At 43.8% G+C, this 20,294-nt stretch overlaps 1 protein-coding gene and 1 pseudogene across 7 annotated transcripts in view; both read left to right on the top strand.

Moving 5' to 3' along the window:
• Nucleotides 1-20,294, top strand: part of LOC124721404 (protein O-linked-mannose beta-1,2-N-acetylglucosaminyltransferase 1-like) — a 2,183,308-nt gene that overhangs the window by 120,278 nt on the left and 2,042,736 nt on the right. The window lies entirely within an intron of this gene.
• LOC124723974 lies at nucleotides 979-1,096 on the top strand (annotated as a pseudogene).

Here is a 20,294-nt window from a genome sequence, read left to right as displayed (position 1 = left end):
GGAATTGCCTTCGGTACTCCGTCATCAGTTGTAACATTACAATCGTATCTTCTGTTTCATATGATTCTTGGTAAACGGTTTTGATAAGTGTCTTAAGAGTATTACTTGCAAATGCCAAGTTAGTTCTTGCTTCTAGGTGATTAGTTGACTGCAGTGAGGGAATTCTTAGGACATTATGTATCGAAGACAATTACATGAACAGGCAAGTGAAGTCTTGCAACAGGTAAGATGATCGATCGTCGGGCATTAAAGTAGACAGTTACGTGACTGAAAGAGATACCAGAGAAACAGCCTGGTGCACATTTGGTGACACATAGTGCCTGGCTGCATGTCGGGGCGCCACTTTCACAATGCTCGCTTCATGGGATAAGAAGTGAGAGCGTGGTTGTAAAGTTCAAACTAGGTGAAGGAAAGATAATGACGATCGTAGGCCTCGTGCAGAAATCGACTATATCAGTAAAATAGGGCAATTCTTCGGTCGTCCCTGGGCGAGGTGTGAGCTTACAAGACCAATTGTGTTCGCAATATGGAAGGAGCCGTTGGAGGAGATTCTCTTAAGCCAATCGTTGACGAAAGGCCAACGGTTTTCCTGGTAGAACAGGAGATCACTTCTAGATGGAAAGTGTTATGGAGCAGACGTGCGGTACAGCCGTCTCGGGAGCCTCTGGCTGAGCGGTTATTAAACCTAATCCTAACTTGAACACTAAATAATTACCGGTTTCCATCACGACTCAGGAGAATCTCGTATGCATTTACTGGCACAGTGATAACACTCAACAGCCTCTGATGCTGGATTCGACGCACAACTGAGCTCATTGTCGCCGCAGCAACCCAGTATGCACGTAAACTCACCGTACGTAGCAAAACCCTTTTGCTGTTATTCTCAGATTTTTCTCGCGTTCAACGGAACTACGTTCGTTTTATCCTAATAGCTTGTGAACTGAAACTCATTGATAATAAATGTAGTTTTTACCAGGTGCCAACGGCCTTGCCGTAGTGGTAACACCGGTTCCCGTCAGATCACCGAAGTTAAGCGCAGTCGGGCTAGGCTAGCACTTGGATGGGTGACCATCCGGTCTGTCGAGCGCTGATGGCAAGTGGGGTGCACTCAGCTCTTGTGAGGCAAACTGAGGAGCTGCTTGATTGAGAAATAGCGGCTCCGGTCTCGGAAACTGCTATACGACCGGGAGAGCTGTGTGCTGACCACGTGCCTCTCCATATCCGCATCCAGTGACGCCTATGAGCTGAGGATGATGCGACGGCCGGTCAGTATCATTGGGCCTTCATGGCCTATTCAGGAGGAGTTTTTTGCTTCTTTCTAGTTTTTACCAGGCTTTCTGGTTCCATGAATACTATTGTATTACCCGCCTAAATAAAACAATTTGTGTTGCCACCCTTGCGCGACTTGCAGTTGTTCACTGTCCAGAAATGATTCAAATGGCTCTGAGCACTATGGGACTTAACTTGTGAGGTCACTTAAACCTAACTAACCTAAGGACATCACACACACCCATGCCCGAGGCAGGATTCGAACCTGTGACCGTAGCGCTCGCGCGGTTCATGACTGTAGCGCCTAGAACCGCTCGGCCACCCCGACCGGCTGTTGATCATCGATCCAAGGTCGTGATGCTGTTTGACTCTACAGACAGGTATGAACAAACACCCTTTGATTGATTACATCCTTTCTCTGAAGATTATTTCGAATAATGAGATTAATGTCAGCGGTTACTCTTTTAGAAAAATCGTCGAGTAACATTAGTTCGGCGACCGTCATTTATTGGACTGGTGGGGAGGGGGAGTGCAACCACCACTAGTAGAAGTATTTTCTTCATAAATTTAATTTTGTATAGCACACTGCTCAAATACTATTTTATTTCGGGTACTAACTACATTCCAAACTGCTTTCCCGGTGTCACATATTTGCAACAATGTGGTTCCGCGGAGGTGATGGAAGGCAGTGCTATCTAACCCCTCCTAATAAAGGTTTCTAAAATTAGTTTTTTCACCGTCAACTCGAATATCTTCGTTAAAATTTGAAAAGTAAGAGAATATTCATGCTATGAGAGAAAGAACAGCCAGCATGTGGTGCGGACGCCTACAAATCGTGTTGGTTGGAAAAACATCTGCCGCAGCCGTTGACACCTCCACTTTGCAGAGCGGCGCGCTGAGTGATTAGTGGATGGAACGCCCGCTGCTCGTACGACTGAATATTGATTAAAAACTCGCCAAACAGAGCAAATAATTTTTGTTGTTTCGTGTCCATTGCGAGAACAACAGAGTCCCAACAGCAATCTTGCTGCAACTGCAAACATGGAGTCTGCCGAATAAGAACGCTGGCTGCCAAAAAATGCTGAATTCGAGGAACAGTAATTCCAATCCACGAGCCGGTCGGCAGTTAATTCGTTGTATAGCACTGTCACGAAATTAAAACCGAAGGCCAGAACTAAAAAAATGGAGAAAATAAAGAAATTTTACATGTAAAATTAAACAGGTCTGCAAGTCATACGGTCATAAGTCTCTAAAGGGGTGATATCGGGAAACTAATTTCTTCGCTCTTGAAACATTTATTTTCACGGATAAACTAATTAGTCAACATGCATGTGGTGGAACTCTTTAGTTGCTCATAAGTACTCACAGATGATCTCACCTGCGGCAGAACGATGACCTCAGTTGTGATCCTTAAAAATTGTTACGCAACGCACAGATATATTGACTGTTGACCGTCAGTATAAAAAAATGTAATGTGATGCTCGGGAGTAAACGAAATGCTCTGACGTCGTTTGAATATGGCATCGACAACTGGTAACTGATAACCGTCGTGCACCTAGGAGTGTCTGTTTGGAATGATTTTAGTTGGGACGGCCACCTACATCTAGCTGAGGGTAAGACAGGTACCAGACTCATATTTACTGGAAGCGTCTTAAGGAAGTTTAGTAGACACACGACATGTCTCTTGTTTATGTACATCCACATACATACTCTGCAAGCCACTGTACTATGGGAGGTGGAGGATACGTTGCACCACTACTTATCATTTTCCTTCTTGTTCCAGTCGAAACAGAGCAAGGGAAAAACGACGTTCCATATGCCTCCGTGCGAATCCTCATTTCTCTTATCTTCGTGGTCCTTAAGCGAAATGTACGTTGGCGGCAGTAGGCTCGTTCTGCTTCGAATGCGGGTTCTTTTAATTTTCTCAATAGCGTTCCTCGAAACGAACGTGTCCTTTCCTCCAGGGATTCCCATTTTAGTTCCCAAAGCATCTCCATAATACTTATGTGTTGATCGAACCTATCGGTCGGTAGCAAATCTAGCAATAAGCCTCTGAATTCCTTCGATGTCTTCCTTTAACCCGACCTGGCGGGGATCCCAAATACTCGATCACTACTCCAGAATGAGTCACACTAGTGTTCTACATCCGGTCTCCCTCACAGATGAACCACGTTTTCCTCATTCTCCGTCCGCAGCTCGTGGTCTAGTGGCTAGCGTTGATGCCTGTGGATCACGGGGTCCCGGGTTTGATTCCCGGCCGAGTTGGAAATTTCTCTTCCCGGGGACTGGGTGTTTGTGTTGTCGTCATCATTTCATCATCATTATCATTCGTGACAGTTGCTAGATTGGATTGCGTAAAAAAATGAACTGTGTAAAACTTGGGACTTTGTACGGGCGCTGATGACCGCGCAGTTGAGCGCCCCACAAACAAAACATCATAATCATCATCCTAATTCTCCCAGTAAACCGAAGTCGACTATTTGCCTTCCCCAATACAGTCCCTTCTAGCTCGTTCCATTCCATACCTCTTTGTAACGTTTCGCGTATACATTTAATCGATGTGAACCTGTCAAGGAGCACACTACTAATGCTGTATTCGAACATTATGGGATTGTTTTTCCTGTTCATCTGCATTAACTCACATTTTTCTATATTTATAGCTAGCTGCCATTCATAACACCAACTAGAAATATTATCTAAGTCATTTTGTATCCTTCTACAGTCAATCTATAAGAAAATTTCCCTTCCGCCAAACAGCAAACAGCCACAGGTTGCTGCTCGCCCTGTTCGTTAGATCATTTATGTACATCGATAATAATAGCGGCTCTCTCACAATTCCCTGGGACACTCCTCACAATAGCTTTGCTTCATGAACACTCGCCGTAGAGGACAACGTAGTAGGTTCTAGTTCTTAAGACCTCTTCGAGCCGCTCACGCATCTGGGAACCTATGCAGTGTGCTCGTACCTTTGTCAACAGTCTGCAGTGGCGTATCGTGAACAGCGCCTTTCAAAAATCTGGGAATATGGAATCTGCCTGTTTATTTTCATCCATAGTTCTCAGGATATCATGTGAGAAATGGGCAAGCAGAGATTCGCACCAACGATGCTTTCTAAAACCGTGATGATTTGTGGACATAAGCTTTCCACGTCAAGGTACGTTATTTAATTCTAACTGAGAATATGTTCAAGACTTCTGCAGCAGGCCCATGTTGAGGATATTGGTCTGTAATTTCGAGGGTCAGTTCTTTTAATCTTCTAAGTAAAGGAATCATCTACGCTTTTTCCCAGTCGCTTGGGACTTTGCGCTTGGCGAGGGATTCGCGATAAATGCAAGCCATTGCCACAGAGTATTCTTTGTAAAACCGAATTTGGATTTCATCCGTACCTGGCGACTTATTTGTTGCCATCTCTTTCAGTTGCTTCTCTACGCTAGATATGTTTAGTGCTCTGTCCTCCATAATGGTGTCTGTGCGATGTTCTAACGGCGGTATATTTGTGCGATCCTCCTGTGTGGACAATTACTTAAACGTGAAATTTTAAATTTTTGCTCTCCTCTTGCTATTTTCTAACGCCACACCATAATAGTCAACGAATGACTGGATAGAAGCCTTCGACTGCTCAGCGATTTTAGGGAGAACCAGAATTTTCTCGGGTTCTAGGCTAGAGCGTTTGCTATGGTACGACGGTGTTAGTCGTCGTATGCTTCGCGCATCGTACTTTTAACACACGCACTAATCTCTACTAACTTTTTCCTGTTGTCATTTGAGTGTCCTCTTTTGAACCGAGAGTGTCACAGTCTTTGCTTCCACAGTATTTTTCGAATTTTGTTATTAAACCATGATGGCTGTTTTCCATTGTTAATCCACATACTCGGCACATACGTTTCCAGAACGCGATTTACAATGCGTTTAAACTTCGCCCATAATTTCTCCACTTCCAGCATAGTGGAACTAAGTGATCCCCATTCGCTTTCTAAGTGGGATGCAAGCAACTACTTATCTGCGCTTTCTAGCAAAAGTACTCCCCTAGTTTTCTTGATTCATTTGTTAACTTTAGTAACCATCGTCGCTACGATGACATTGTGATCACTAATCCCTGTCTCTGTACTGACACCATCTTAAAGGTCAGGCCTGCTTGTAGCTACAATGTCTAAAATATTTATATGGCGGGTGGCTGTCGAAATAGCTGTACACGACAGTTTTCGGAAAACGTGTTCAAAAGTGCTTCGCAAGACTGTCTGTCCGTACTTCCTGAAATGAATCCATAGACGCCCCGATCTATACGTGGTAGGTTGAAGTGGCCTCCAACGAATACTGCATGATCTGTGTATTTCCGCGCCATTGAGCGTAAACATTTTTTAATGACTCTAAAACTGTCATCGGGGACTCGGGTGGCCAGTAAATACCTCCAACAATTAACTTCATTACACTGAGGCCTGTTTTACACGTCCAAATAACTTCACAGTCACACTCGGTCATGACCATCTGGGATTGTTACCATAAATGCGTAACAATATAAATAATGACGATAAAAAGAACAGCAGTTAGGGATTTGTACAGATAGCCTGAGCGTGTTACAGAAATGTTCCACAAACTGTAATGCGAGACACTAAAGTAAAGATGTCTCGTGAAGACCACAACTGTCTAAATTCCGAGAGCTCAGTTTCCAACAAGACAGGAAATGTATTACTTTTTCCATTTATTATCTCGCATAATGATCAAGAGGGCAGAATTAGAAAAATTAGGGAGCATACTAACATTATTTTTTTCCCACACATCATCAACGACAGGAGTAGGATAGACTGTGGTATAATGTAACTATACACGAATACTGACGTGTGAGATTGCCCACGTTGTTGAGAGTAGAGCTGTCTGTGGAAAACTGGAACAGGCTTCAAACCAGTAAAGTATTAGACGGAGACAGCCATAAAGCGTGGCCTCACAGATGCTGCTTTACGGCAAGGCGCGTTGTCATGTTGATACAGCTATCGTCTCTGAACTGTACTTGAACTGTGCGCAGTACAAAACGCAATAATATGACAACACTCTAACGACGAGGAACCCCGCTACACCGTAATACCACCTCCTCCATACTTCACAGTTGGCACTAGACATTATACACTACTGGCCATAAAATTGCTACACCAAGAAGAAATGCAGATGATAAACGGGTATTCATTGGACAAATATATTATACTAGAACTTATATGTGATTACATTTTCACGCAATTTGGGTGCATAGATCCTGAGAAATCAGTACCCAGAACAACCACCTCTGGCCGTAATAACGGCCTTGATACGCCTGGGCATTGAGTCAAACACAGCCTGGATGGCGTGTACGGGTACAGCTGCCCATGCAGCTTCAAACGATACCACAGCTCATCGAGAGTAGTGAAGGCGTATTGTGACGAGCCAGTTGCTCGGCCACCATTGACCAGACGTTTCCAATTGGTGAGAGATCTGGAGAATGTGCTGGCCAGGGCAGCAGTCGAACATTTTCTGTATCCAGAAAGGCCCGTGCAGGACCTGCAACATGCGGTCGTGCATTATCCTGCTGAAATGTAGGGTTTCGCAGGGATCTAATGAAGGGTAGAGCCACGGGTCGTAACACATCTGAAATGTAACGTCCACTGTTCAAAGTGCGGTCAATGCGAACAAGAGGTGACCGAGACGTGTAACCAATGGCACCCCATACCATCACGCCCGGTGATTCGCCAGTATGGCGATGACGAATACACGCTTCTAATGTGCGTTCACCACGATGACGCCAAACACGGATGCGACCATCATGATACTGTACACAGAACCTGGATTCATCCGGAAAAATGACGTTTTACCATTCGTGCACCCAGGTTCGTCGTTGAGTATACCATCGCAGGCGCTCCTGTCTGTGATGCAGCGTCAAGAGTAACCGCAGCCATGATCTCCGAGCTGATAGTCCATGCTGCTGCAAAAGTCGTCGAACTGTTCGTGCAAATGGTTGTCATCTTGCAAACGTCCCCATCTGTTGACTCAGGGATCGAGACGTGGCTGCACGATCCGTTACAGCCATGCGGATAAGATGCCTGTCATCTCGACTGCTAGTGTTACGAGGCCGTTGGGATCCAGCACGGCGTTCCGTATTACCCTCCTGAACCCACCGATTCCATATTGTGCTAACAGTCATTGGATCCCGACCAACTCGAGCAGCAATGTCGCGATACGATAAACCGCAATCGTGATAGGCTACAATCCGACCTTTATCAAAGTCGGAAACGTGATGGTACGCATTTCTCCTCCTTACACGAGGCATCACAACAACGGTTCACCGGTCAACTGCTGTTTGTGTATGAGAAATCGGTTGGAAACTTTCCTCATGTCAGCACGTAGTAGGTGTCGCCACCGGCGCCAACCTTGTGTGAATGCTCTGAAAGGCTAATCATTTGCGTATTACAGCATCTTCTTCCTGTCGTTTAAATTTCGCGTCTGTGGCACGTCATCTTCGTGGTGTAGCAATTTTAATGGCCAGTAGTCTAGAAGGTAACATTCTCCAGACAATAACCAACAGCAAATTCTTCTATCGGATTGCCACTCATTTCCATTCATCCACTGTCCAGTAGTGTCTCTTTTTACACCACTTCAAGCGTCGTTTAGCTTTGACACTGAAATGTGCGGCGTTTTTGAAGAGCTGCTCGAGCATTGTACCTCATTATTTTTAACTCTCCACGCACGGTCCTTCTGTTGCTGTACTGCTGGTACTGCTTTGGGAATCACGTGTGATTCCTTTCTCTAATTGCATCTGATTTTTTACAAGCACTATTCGCAATGCTCATCTGTCCCTGTCCGTTAGTGTATGAGATCTGCCTGGTTTTCGTTTGGCTGTGGTTGTTCTTTCGCGTTTCCCCTTCACAGTCACATCACTAACAGTCCATAAGGACACCTTGAGAAGGATTCAGTGTCTGGACTTGTTATTCTGGTGGAACCCAGTGACTAGTCCACATTATAAGTCACTGAACTCTCCTGACCTAACAGTTCTACTGTTACTGTATCTTCACTGAAACCTCGTGACACCTAGTGTTCAATTTTTCATTACATAGTGATGTCCGGATACTTTTATCAGACAGTGTATTCGCGCTCAGCAAGAACAGGCTGAAGTCGCAACTGAGAACGTCGAATATAGTGTCATGTAAGCCTCAGCTGATCGTCGCTTCTGGTTGCCCTATGTAACATGCCTACTAAAAATATTAAAGAGCTTGTCAAAAAATGTCTGATATTGACTTAAACCTTCGATTTTAGTGCTCATTTTGAGCACTGTGGCCACAGCAAGAGCATTTAGAAAAGCTCACTGTACGCTGGTGAACTTTTATTTTATTGTCCATTTTCACATCAGACATGACTACTTGAAACCTAGGCCGGCCGGTGTGGCCGTGCGGTTCTAGGCGCTATAGTCTGGAACCGCGAGACTGCTACTGTCGCAGGTTCGAATCCTGCCTCGGGCATAGATGTGTGTGATGTCCTTAGATTAGTTAGGTTTAAGTAGTTCTAGGTTCTAGGGGACTGATGACCACAGATATTACGTCCCATAGTGCTCAGAGCCATTTGCTTTTGTTATCTTGGGTGGGAATGTAGCGAAGGCCTATACGATAATTATTTGATAAAAAGAGTCGATATCTGATAAGCTTACTGTTGTTTTCTGAGCGTCATATCGTATTTTACCCTCATATAAACTGTATCTACTTCTTAACATTACTTTGGCTAGCGTCGGACAACTCTAGACATAAAGATAATTCCCGCTGTGCACCGATGTCGAATGTTAATGTTCTATATTTAGAGCACAGCATTATGTCGGAAAACTGAAAAACTTTTAACCAAAAAATATTCACATGGAGAGTGCAAAGCATAGGCTTCGATAAATTGTTATTTGGTGGAATGTAGAACATCTGATGCCTCCTTAACTCCTAATCTTATACGTTGTGTATTCCACATATTCAAATAAATTTCGTGATTTCATTCGACAATTAAGTTCCTTCCACAGGTCACAACATGAAAATGTTTAAGAACACTTACTGCTGTGTAACAGTAACTGAATATTGTGGCGGAATAGTTATGGTTTCATGTCTGTGCTCAGACAAATACGTTCATTGCATGAGAGATTTAATTCTACATACAGGTAATAACTTATTATTATTATTATTATTATTATTATTATTATATACAGGGTGGCGAAAAATTGTGCCTTTTGTCGGCTGACGGGCAGCTCTATGGTTGCGGATCCACACATACAAACTTCCCTCGCCCCGTCACTGCCCCAACCCGATAAGCAAACGTGTCGAATAGGTCTTGCTGTTTGTCTCCACCTCACGTCAGAGACATTCAGACGTAAGCTTTGCTTGGGAGCACACACACGTCATCTGATATTTAGTCATTTGCGGCACAGTATTCGTTTGAAGAAGGAAGAGATATGGTTTTTGTTTATGGAATAGCCGACGGTAATGCGCATCAAGCTCGACTGTTGTGTGAGGAACAGTACCTAGCAAGACGCTGCGCATATCCGCAAACGTTTACAGCAATTCACCGGCCACTTGGCGAAACGGGCTCGTTAGTGGGATATCATGGTGATGGTGGAAGACCTCGAACACGACGGGAGGCTGCATTTGAAGAGACTGTTCTCGAGCGCTTCGAGGAAGCTTACAGTTTCAGCGACGTGTTGTACAAGTACTCGAGCGGCTGGACACGACTTGGGGGTCACTCATCGGTTGGTCTGGGAGGTTTTGAAGGATGACGGCCAGCATCCATTTAGTTTCCATCCTGTCCAAGACCTAAATCCTGTGGTGGACTATGAACACGGGCTAGGGTTTTGCTGGTGATTTTGACACTTTTACGTTTTAACAAACTGCTGAATGCAGATGAATGAAACTTCTAGTCTTTACCACAGGATGAAATTGTTGAGTGAAATAGAACCTACTGTCTCTTTGCTTGTTTTTATCATTACACTGACCTACAGAATTTTCCCAGATAAATATAATTCAAACATATAAACCGGCTACTTACAGTTTCAGCGACGTGTTGTACGAGATCCCGATTTGCCCCCCATTGTATTGTTTATCGATGAGTGCACCTTCCATCGGGATGGCCTTTACAACACTTGAAACGTTCATTACTGGGCAAGGGGGAATCTTCACGCCACGTACGTCCACGGACACCGGGAACGATTTTCGCTCAACATTTGGGCAGACATTGTAGGTGACCATCTGATTGGGCCGGTCCGTCTGCCTCCTCGACTTTCCGGGGCAAGTTACCTTCACTTTTTGCAAGAAACACTATTCGGCCTGCTGGAAGATGTTCCCCTGGACATAGAGCTACGCATGTGGTTGCAGCATGGGGCGCCCGCACATAACAGTCGTGCTGTGCACGGATACTTAAATGACCTCTTTGACGGCCGCTTAATTGGCAGAGGTGATCGTAGGACATGGCCCCCGCGATCACCAGTCCTCACGACACCGGAATTTTTCCTGTGGGGGATTTCTCAAGGTTCTTGTTCACCCAACCGAACGCGAACCACCTAGAAACAAAGAGGAATTAATGGATCGCATTCAATATGCCGCCAATCACATCAGGGCAATGCCAGGAATCTTTTAAAGAGTTCGGCAAAACACCGTTCGACGTTGTCAAGCTTATGTCGCGTCAGGGGGTCGCTAGTTCGAGCGCCTGCTTTAAGTAAACAATGTTGTAGCTACAAAAAAGGTCCATTTCAGGACCAACGCAATTTGTAAAAGACTTTCTGTACGCGAACTTAGAGCTGTTGACGGGTTCGTTACCGGTACGTCTTATCATAAAAATGCAATGGATGTATCGGGACCCCGGCGGATTCGACCGCAGGCCCCCAGAGTGGAAGGCTGGCACGCTACTACCGAGCGTGCGGTCCCTATATATAGGGTGTTACAAAAAGGTACGGCCAAACTTTCAGGAAACATTCCTCACACACAAATAAAGAAAAGATGTTATGTGGACATGTGTCCGGAAACACTTAATTTCCGTGTTAGAGCTCATTTTAGTTTCGTGAGTATGCTCTTCCATCTACGCTCAGTGGAGCACGTTATCATGATTTCATACGGGATACTCTACCTGTGCTGCTAGAACATGTGCCTTTACAAGTACGACACAACATGCGGTTCATGCACGATGGAGCTCCTGCACATTTCAGTGGAAGTGTTCGTACGCTTCTCAACAACAGATTCGGTGACCGATGGATTGGTAGAGGCGGATCAATTCCATGGCCTCCACGCTCTCCTGGCCTCAACCCTCTTGACTTTCATTTATGGGGGCATTTGAAAGCTCTTGTCTACGCAACCCCGGTACCAAATGTAGAGACTCCTCGTGCTCATATTGTGGACGGCTGTGATACAATACGCCATTCTCCAGGGCTGCATCAGCGCATCAGGGATTCCATGCGACGGAGGGTGGATGCATGTATCCTCGCTAACGGAGGACATTTTGAACATTTCCTGTAACAAAGTGTTTGAAGTCACGCTGGTACGTTGTGTTGCTGTGTGTTTCCATTCCATGATTAATGTGATTTGAAGAGAAGTAATAAAATGAGCTCTAACATGGAAAGTAAGCGTTTCCGGACACATGTCCACATAACATATTTTCTTTCTTTGTGTGTGAGGAATGTTTCCTGAAAGTTTGGCCGTACCTTTTTGTAACACCCTGTATACTTCTCTTAAAACGATATTTCATACTGAATCAGACAATTTTTCGAAGACCAGTAGTGACATTTTTCGTTAGACTGTTACAATGAAGCAAATTATACAGAGTGAGGCAGCTAATAAAGGTCACATTATATTCAGAATGAATAAATATATGAAGGTGCGGTTTTCGTCAAGCTATAGCAGACAATATGACGAATTTCCTAAGGTTCGCAATTAACTTTTATCGATTATAGTCGCCGAATTACGATACCGATTTTGTTTCCTTATTTCTAACATAACTATACACTTTTTTCTGTGGCACTGAAAAGAATCTTCTTAGAAACCTTCAACGACATAATGTGTATGCGACATAACCAAATAATGTCGCGATAACAGCGCCTAAAACCACTGTCCTGCAGTCAGAAGAAGAGTAGTTTTACGAGCAAGTTGACCATATCTGAGTTACGTGTTTACTTACATTTGGTATAAGACAACAGATAGTTCTGGACCCTCTTCTTCTGAAGGCGAGACAGTGTGTTTCGGATGCTGTTATCTTGAAACAGTTTGATCAAGTCCGATACATGTTACATCGTTGAAGTACTGTTAGAAGCTTCTTTCAAATACCCACAGGACAGCTATATAGTCCCATTAAAAAAAGTCGGTGTCGTAATTCGGCCGCTATAAACGATAAAAAATACCTGCGAAAGTCAGGAAATATAACTTTAACTTAACAAAAACTGCACCTCGATATATTTGTTGATTCCGAATATATTCGGGGTGGCCTATCTTAGCTGACTCACCCAGAATATGATTGCGAATGGGTTACTCCCGCTTTGATAAACACTAAGGAATATCTGCATTGTGTACAGTCCTAGACGAACTGAGAATGATTTAGTCAGAAGCAGGAGCAGAACGACGCTTGGGCACGTAGCCTGCTGTTCCCTTGCGCTGTATTTATCGGACGTCCTTCTCTCGACGCTTTTTGCTTCGTAACTAATTTCCGCTCGAGTTTCCGTTCTCGAAATTTTAACTAGCAGTACTTTGCTGAGAATAAAAAAAAGGGAATGAGGGGTTGCAATCGGAGAGGGGCAGCGTCCCGCAATTTCAAGTGGCGGCCGCTTAAATTGCTGCAACCGCGGCTACCACTTTCTGCAAGAACGGCGGATTCGGTCCGCGTGGATATGAGTGCACCTCACACGGCGAGCTAACGTTTTGCAAGGGCTGGCAAACGACCGACGAACTTACATCGCGCGTTTTATTGCTTAATGAGAGAAAAGTAACTGCAACAATTTGAGCAGCGTGAGGAGCAGCATCCAGTCCAACTCAAAGCGTCCGGTAAAACGTAAACGCGTTACATTGCTGTTAACTGTATTTCGCTGAGTTCGCGTCATACTGAAAAGCGTTTGACAGTCTCGTCTCGCAGTTGTTATTTTTTACTCATTCGTTTTCTCTCCAGTTAATTAGCTAAGAATTATACGAAACCCCTGACAGGTGAAAACTATGTGCCGGACCGAACCTTTCACAGGAAATGTTATCTACTGATCTTTCGAGGGTCAGCTCACGACCTATCCCACACCTTCACTTCTGTCAGTGAAGAGTGGCCCAAAGGCCCGTTACCGTTTAAAAATGCACTAATTCACGGAATTATATGAATGCGTGCTGTCTGTTCCCTCGGACATGTCTGAAAGAACAGACACCACGCATTCATACTCGTATAACTGATTCGTCTCGATGGGAAATGGATCCACCACCTTCAGTGCGGATGGCTATGTTGACACACCCTGATAAAATGACATAGCAAGGCTGTGGACGAAACCAGCTGAGTGGTGCCACCTGCACTAAGCTGTATAGAATGGTCGACTGGCAATCCTGTTCCTATGTATATGGCGACGAGCTGCCATCTTCTGTCTTGGTACTATGAAAGAAAAAATTACAGGTAAGCATCCAACTGTTTACTTTTATTCACATTTATTTATTCATTAAAATTGTAGGTAATTACACGTTTTCCGGCCGTGGTGGCCGAGCGGCTCTGGGCGCTTCAATCCGGAACCGCGCTGTTGCTACGGTTGCAGGTTCGAATCCTGCCTCGGGCATGGATGTGTGTGGTGTCCTTAGATTAGTTAGGTTTCAGTAGTTCTAAGTCTAGGGGACTGATGACCTCAGATGTTAAGTCCCATAGTTCTCAGAGCCATTTGAACCATCTGAATTACACTTTTGAGAAAAACATTAATTATTTTGTACAGCATACTTTTAGCTATGTTTTAAGAGGTAGAAGATTCTGCTAGAGCACGTAGTAGTTGAAACCCTCTCGAATGAATGAAAGAATGCGTTTGAGGCTACAGTGACATACCGTGTGAAAGGGTTAAACGAGACAGTAATGAAACAGCCAAAAAGGAATACCAACGTCTCAAAAATGTGATCAACAGGAAGTGCAAAATGGCTAAGCAGGGATGGCTAGAGGACAAATGTAAGGATGTAGAGGCTTATCTCACTAGAGGTAAGATAGATACTGCCTACAGGAAAATAAAAGAGACCTTTGGAGAAAAGAGAACCATTTGTATGAATATCAACAGCTCAGATGGAAACCCAGTTCTAAGGAAAGAAGAGAAAGCAGAAAGGTGGAAGGAGTATATAGAGGGTCTATACAAGGGTGATGTACTTGAGGACAATATTATGGAAATGGAAGAGGATGTAGATGAAGATGAAATGGGAGATACAATACTGCGTGAAGAGTTTGACAGAGCACTGAAAGACCTGAGTCGAAACAAGGCCCCGGGAGTAGACAACATTCCATTAGAACTACTGACGGCCTTGGGAAAGCCAGTCCCGACAAAACTCTACCATCTGGTGACCAAGATGTATGAGACAGGCGAAATACCCTCAGACTTCAAGAAGAATATAATAATTCCAATCCCAAAGAAAGCAGGTGTTGGCAGATGTGAAAATTACCGAACTATCAGTTTAATAAGTCACAGCTGCAAAATACTAACACGATTTATTTACAGACGAATGGAGAAACTGGTAGAAGCCGACCTCGGGGAAGATCAGTTTTGATTCCGTAGAAGTATTGGAACACGTGCGGCAATACTGACCTTACAACTTATCTTAGAAGAAAGATTAAGGAAAGGCAAACCCACGTTTCTAGCATTTGTAGACTTAGAGAAAGCTTTTGACAATGTTTACTGGAATACTCTCTTTCGAATTCTAAAGGTGACAGGGGTAAAATACAGGGAGCGAAAGGCTTTTTACATTCTGTACAGAAACCAGATGGCAGTTATAAGAGTCGAGGGGCATGAAAGGGAAGTAGTGGTTGGGAAGGGAGTGAGACAGGGCTGTAGCCTCTCCACGATGTTATTTAATCTGTATATTGAGCAAGCAGTGAAGGAAACAAAAGAAAAATTCGGAATAGGTATTAAAATCCATGGAGAATAAATAAAAACTTTGAGGTTCGCCGATGACATTGTAATTCTATCAGAGACAGCAAAGGGCTTGGAAGAGCAGTTGAAAGGAATGGACAGTGTCTTGAAAGGAGGATGTAAGATGAACATCAACAAAAGCAAAACGAGGATAATGGAATGTAGTCGAATTAAGTCGGGTGATGCTGAGGGAATTAGATTGGGAAATGAGACACTTAAAGTAGTAAAGGAGTTTTGCTATTTGGGGAGCAAAATAACTGATGATGGTCGAAGTAGAGAGGATATAAAATGTAGACTGGCAATGGCAAGGAAAGCGTTTCTGAAGAAGAGAAATTTGTTTACATCGAGTATAGATTTAAGTGTCAGGAAGTCGTTTTTGAAAGTATTTGTATGGAGTGTAGCCATGTATGGAAGTGAAACGTGGACGATAAATAGTTTGGACAAGAAGAGAATAGAAGCTTTCGAAATGTGGTGCTACAGAAGAATGCTGAAGATTAGATGGGTAGACCACATAACTAATGATGAAGTATTGAATAGAATTGGGGAGCAAAAGGAGTTTGTGGCACAACTTGACAAAAAGAAGGGACCGGTTAGTAGGACATGTTCTGAGGCATCAAGGGATCACAAATTTAGCATTGGAGGGCAGCGTGGAGGGTAAAAATCGTAGAGGGAGATCAAGAGATGAATACACTAAGCAGATTCAGAAGGATGTAGGTTGCAGTAAGTACTGGGAGATGAAAAGAAGCTTGCACAGGATAGGGTAGCATGGAGAGCTGCATCAAACCAGCCTCAGGACTGAAGGCCACAACAACAACAGCAACAACACATGTCATTTTACCCCAATGTGGACTCTAGTTCTGTTCTGTGTGATCTCTGATATTAATTAAGCTGTGTATTTTATCTAATAGCAATAGGTCAGTATACTTTAATAAATTAAATGAAACATTAAATATGAATTGTTGAATGTGCAATGATACACAAATGCAGTGAATTTACGTAGGCCAGTTATAAGTACGTGAATTTCCCCTTTCAGATAGCCAATGAAGTAAAGAAATCGTTGAGACAGCCTCGGAACGCGGTACAGATGCAGCAGGCTGTAGATTCTATCACCAGCGGCGAGATGGGATGGCTGAGTTGAAAGCATTCGGAGTTTTCCAGGGTATGATTGGAAGACGAACTAGGAATACGAACAAAATCTTCAATGGTGTTCAGAAAGGACTGGGCAGATTCCAGCCAACTTTCAACACTGCACTGGAGCGTGTATTGACATATCATCTGGAACTATTGCAGTCGTGCGTGTTTGGTATGACTACGAAGGAGAGGAGGCAACTTGCATTCCAAATAGCCGATGAAAGCAAAGAGGATAAATAGTTTTGGAAAAGAAATATTGTACGAGAAAGACCTTTTCGGAGACAACAATGATGCTTCTGAAGATTGCCACTGTTTGTACTGCTTGCAACTATACTCGCATTGAAAACACGGAGAACACAGGTTAAGGTGTCAGCGGTGTAATCTGTGGGCACACACTCAATGTGCAAGAGTAAACCACAGAACAATAAACTTTATTTGTAATGTCTGCAAATAAATAGGATAGGTGAGAACTATTTTTTTTCAAAAAACGGAAATAATTTTGTTCTTTCATGGATTAACATTCGTAATTCTACTTTCGATCTTCACTTTTTGTTCAACTGAACTGAGAGTCCTTAATTGATAATGTTAAAGAAAAGTTTCAGGAACAGTCTTTTATTTGTTCTTAAGTACAAATCTATTAAATATATCCAATCTCTAATGTTTATTTGAATTTCATACGCTTTTTACTCCTGTGTTATTCTACCGTGACATCGGTCTAAAACCATATATCTTGCGTGTTTTACAAGAATGTCAAGATCGTACAGTTTATATTCATTTAAAAACATGGCACCAAGATAGCAAAACCCACAAGTGAATGAGGCATGGGCCTGTTACAGATTTTGTGTAACATCATGGTCTGTGAAGCAATAATGACCTAAAAACAAAATGGTATGTCATTTTAGCCAGACGTACCCTACGTCCGACCACCTGCGGGAATTTCAAAGTAGCGGGTATGGAAGACATGGACGGGGACTGTGGATAGGTGGCGATAGGCGGGAATGTGGGTCGGCTCAGTGGCGAACTGAGGGTGTCCACATAGTTTCGATAAACACTTTGTCCGATGGCCGCAGTGGTTAACGCGACTGCCTAGTAAATAGGACATCCCGGGTTCGAATTCCAATGCGACCCACATTTTCACTAGTCGCTGCAGATTCCGCATAAATTCCCGCTGCAGCTGACATCAATAGTCTCTCCCTTTTCCTTTCTCCCCGCTCCACATTCAATTTACATAATTCGCGGAATAACGTAGGTAGAGGTAGACACACATGCCTGAAATAATAAGGCGTTTCATTGAAACCAAAGACGAGTGTAAAAACCGGCCAACAGATGACGTTGGGGCGACGAAGCCCATTTTACACTCCGATGGTGTTTCTACATCCACAACTGCATAATTTTGGATACCAAATATCCTATAATTGTCGTGGAAAATGGCTCTGAGCACTATGCGACTTAACTTCTGAGGTCATCAGTCGCATAGAACTTAGAACTAATTAAACCTAACTAACCTAAGGACATCACACACATCCATGCCCGAGGCAGGATTCGAACCTGCGACCGTAGCGGTCGCTCGGTTCCAGACTGTAGCGCCTGGAACCGCACGGCCACTCCGGCCGGCTGTCGTGGGAACTCCAGTGCATGAAAAGACAGTGATGTGGTGTGGATTTACCACATCAATCGCGACCGGACCCTTGTTCTTCGGGGAAATGTGGGGTGTTGCTTTTCTAGCTGTCAGTGCGACGAATGCGAGGTACTCCGATATGTCACAGAATCTCATCATCCCTTGCCTGGCTAACAAACATTTACATGAAAATATGACTTTTACACAGGATGGCGCCCCACATGTGTGAAAGATGTCTTGCACACGTTATTTGGTGAGAATCGCTTGCTGAACAGCCACTTCCGTCATGTTTGGTCTCGCAGGTCCGCAGACCTCAATCCGTCTGATTATTGGCTGTGAGATTAAATTAAGTTGCAAGTCTAGCGCGATCGTCCAATCTCATTAGGGATGCTAAAAGCCAACATGCGACGGCAGTTTCTCATCATATCTACTGATGTGCTATTCAGAATGTTGTCCCTCGACTACAGGAATTGTTGAGGAATGACGACCGACATGTTGAGCGTTTGCTATCAAAAAACATCGCCTTTGCTACAAATCAGTGGTTATGCTAATTATTGCTTTAGTATCATATGCAGCACGATTGGCTGTGCAGCCCGATTGGCTGGTCATTTTGTGCACTTTTTTTGGTTTCAATAAAACCACACGTCATTTCAATCAATTTTTATCTCTTTACCTACATTATTCCACGAAGCATTGTATTTTCAAATTCTCTCCCATGTTCCAAACATCATAGAAGCTGCCTACGTATCTTACTAGATCAGCGCTTCTGAAAGGTGGTTAGTGTTTAACGTCCCGCCGACAACAAGGTCATTAGAGAAGGAGCGCAAGCTCGGGTTAGGGAAGGATTGGGAAGGAAATCGGCCGTGCCCTTTCAAAGGAACCATCCCGGCATTTGCCTGAAACGATTTAGGGAAATCACGGAAAACCTAAATCAGGATGGTTGGAGACGGGATTGAACCGTCGTCCTCCCGAATGCGAGTCCAGTGTGCTAACCACTGCGCCACCTCGCTCGGTGCTTCTGAAAGAACTGCTATTGCGGAGAACTGGCTTAGCCACAGCCTATGAGCTATATTCAGAATGATTTTTTCACTCTCTAGGAGCGTGCGATGGTTTGAGACTTCCTGTTAGATTAAAACAGAATTGAAAATACGAAGGCGTGTCCTGCCCGGACTGACGTGTAGGGACGAGCATTGCCCGCGTAAGATGAAGATCTGAGGTTAGATTACTTGGCCAGCGCACAGTTCTAACCTCTCAGTAAGATACGAATCAACTCATCACTCCGCAGCGGTGAGGAGAATTCATTTTTAAAGAATTTCTTTCGGACGTGCAACATGGTTGAAATAAACAATACTAGCATTAAGATCGGGGTACCTTGTTATTCTCAAAATTTTTCGAAATATAGGTCGATTTAAAAAAATTGCAACCTTTGCCGTTTTCCGTGAACGTGTTATCGTTCATGTACGACAATGAAAGATACCTGTCTCATATCTGTTAATAGCATTGCCGTATGCTAGAATGCTTGTATCTCTAAGGAATCACAAAAAGTTTCCATCACACACTTGGTGTCGAATCGCTGACAATCCCTAGAGTTGTAGACGTTCCAGGTACTGTATAATCTTGCGTGGGAGGTACACATATTATTGGCCTTCTACGGATTGGTATGCGAATTACCTGTGTGAAGGTGTCTATTGACCATACTTGCATGAATGATTAGTTACTAACAGCTACAATACCAGAATGAAGCTTTTTGTATTTGGTGTTGAAAATATTTGTCCGCGAAACGAACCGCGGGTGGTCGATCACCATCTTCTAAGATAAAACTGACATCTGCAGGGTTGACGAGGGAGGAGCTGGGCTGTGCCTCCTGGACCCAGACACGCAAGGACACCTTGATTATATTTTCTGAAACTGTGACTGTCAGAATTCCTACTTTAATTCGTAGAAGTTTTAATTTATGACGAGAAGGACACCATCTTCCTCGGCTATGAGAGACAGAGAAAGAGCAACACTACGCACTCTATTATGGAGCGTGATCTTTTTCGTTTGTGAGTCTCTTTCCCATACTACGGAGCGTAATGTGAGCTCTAATGCTTTCTTAATGAGTGAGTTGTTTCCTGCGCACGTATTTTTAGACTCAAATGACGTACCACGTAGTAAAACAGAGCTTATATTGTCGAAATTATTGATTCA

This window comes from Schistocerca piceifrons, chromosome X, assembly GCF_021461385.2.
Source record: "Schistocerca piceifrons isolate TAMUIC-IGC-003096 chromosome X, iqSchPice1.1, whole genome shotgun sequence".
Taxonomy (NCBI): Eukaryota; Metazoa; Arthropoda; class Insecta; order Orthoptera; family Acrididae; genus Schistocerca; species Schistocerca piceifrons.
Note: the sequence above shows the minus strand (reverse complement) of the source record. Positions and strands in the feature narration are given on the sequence as shown.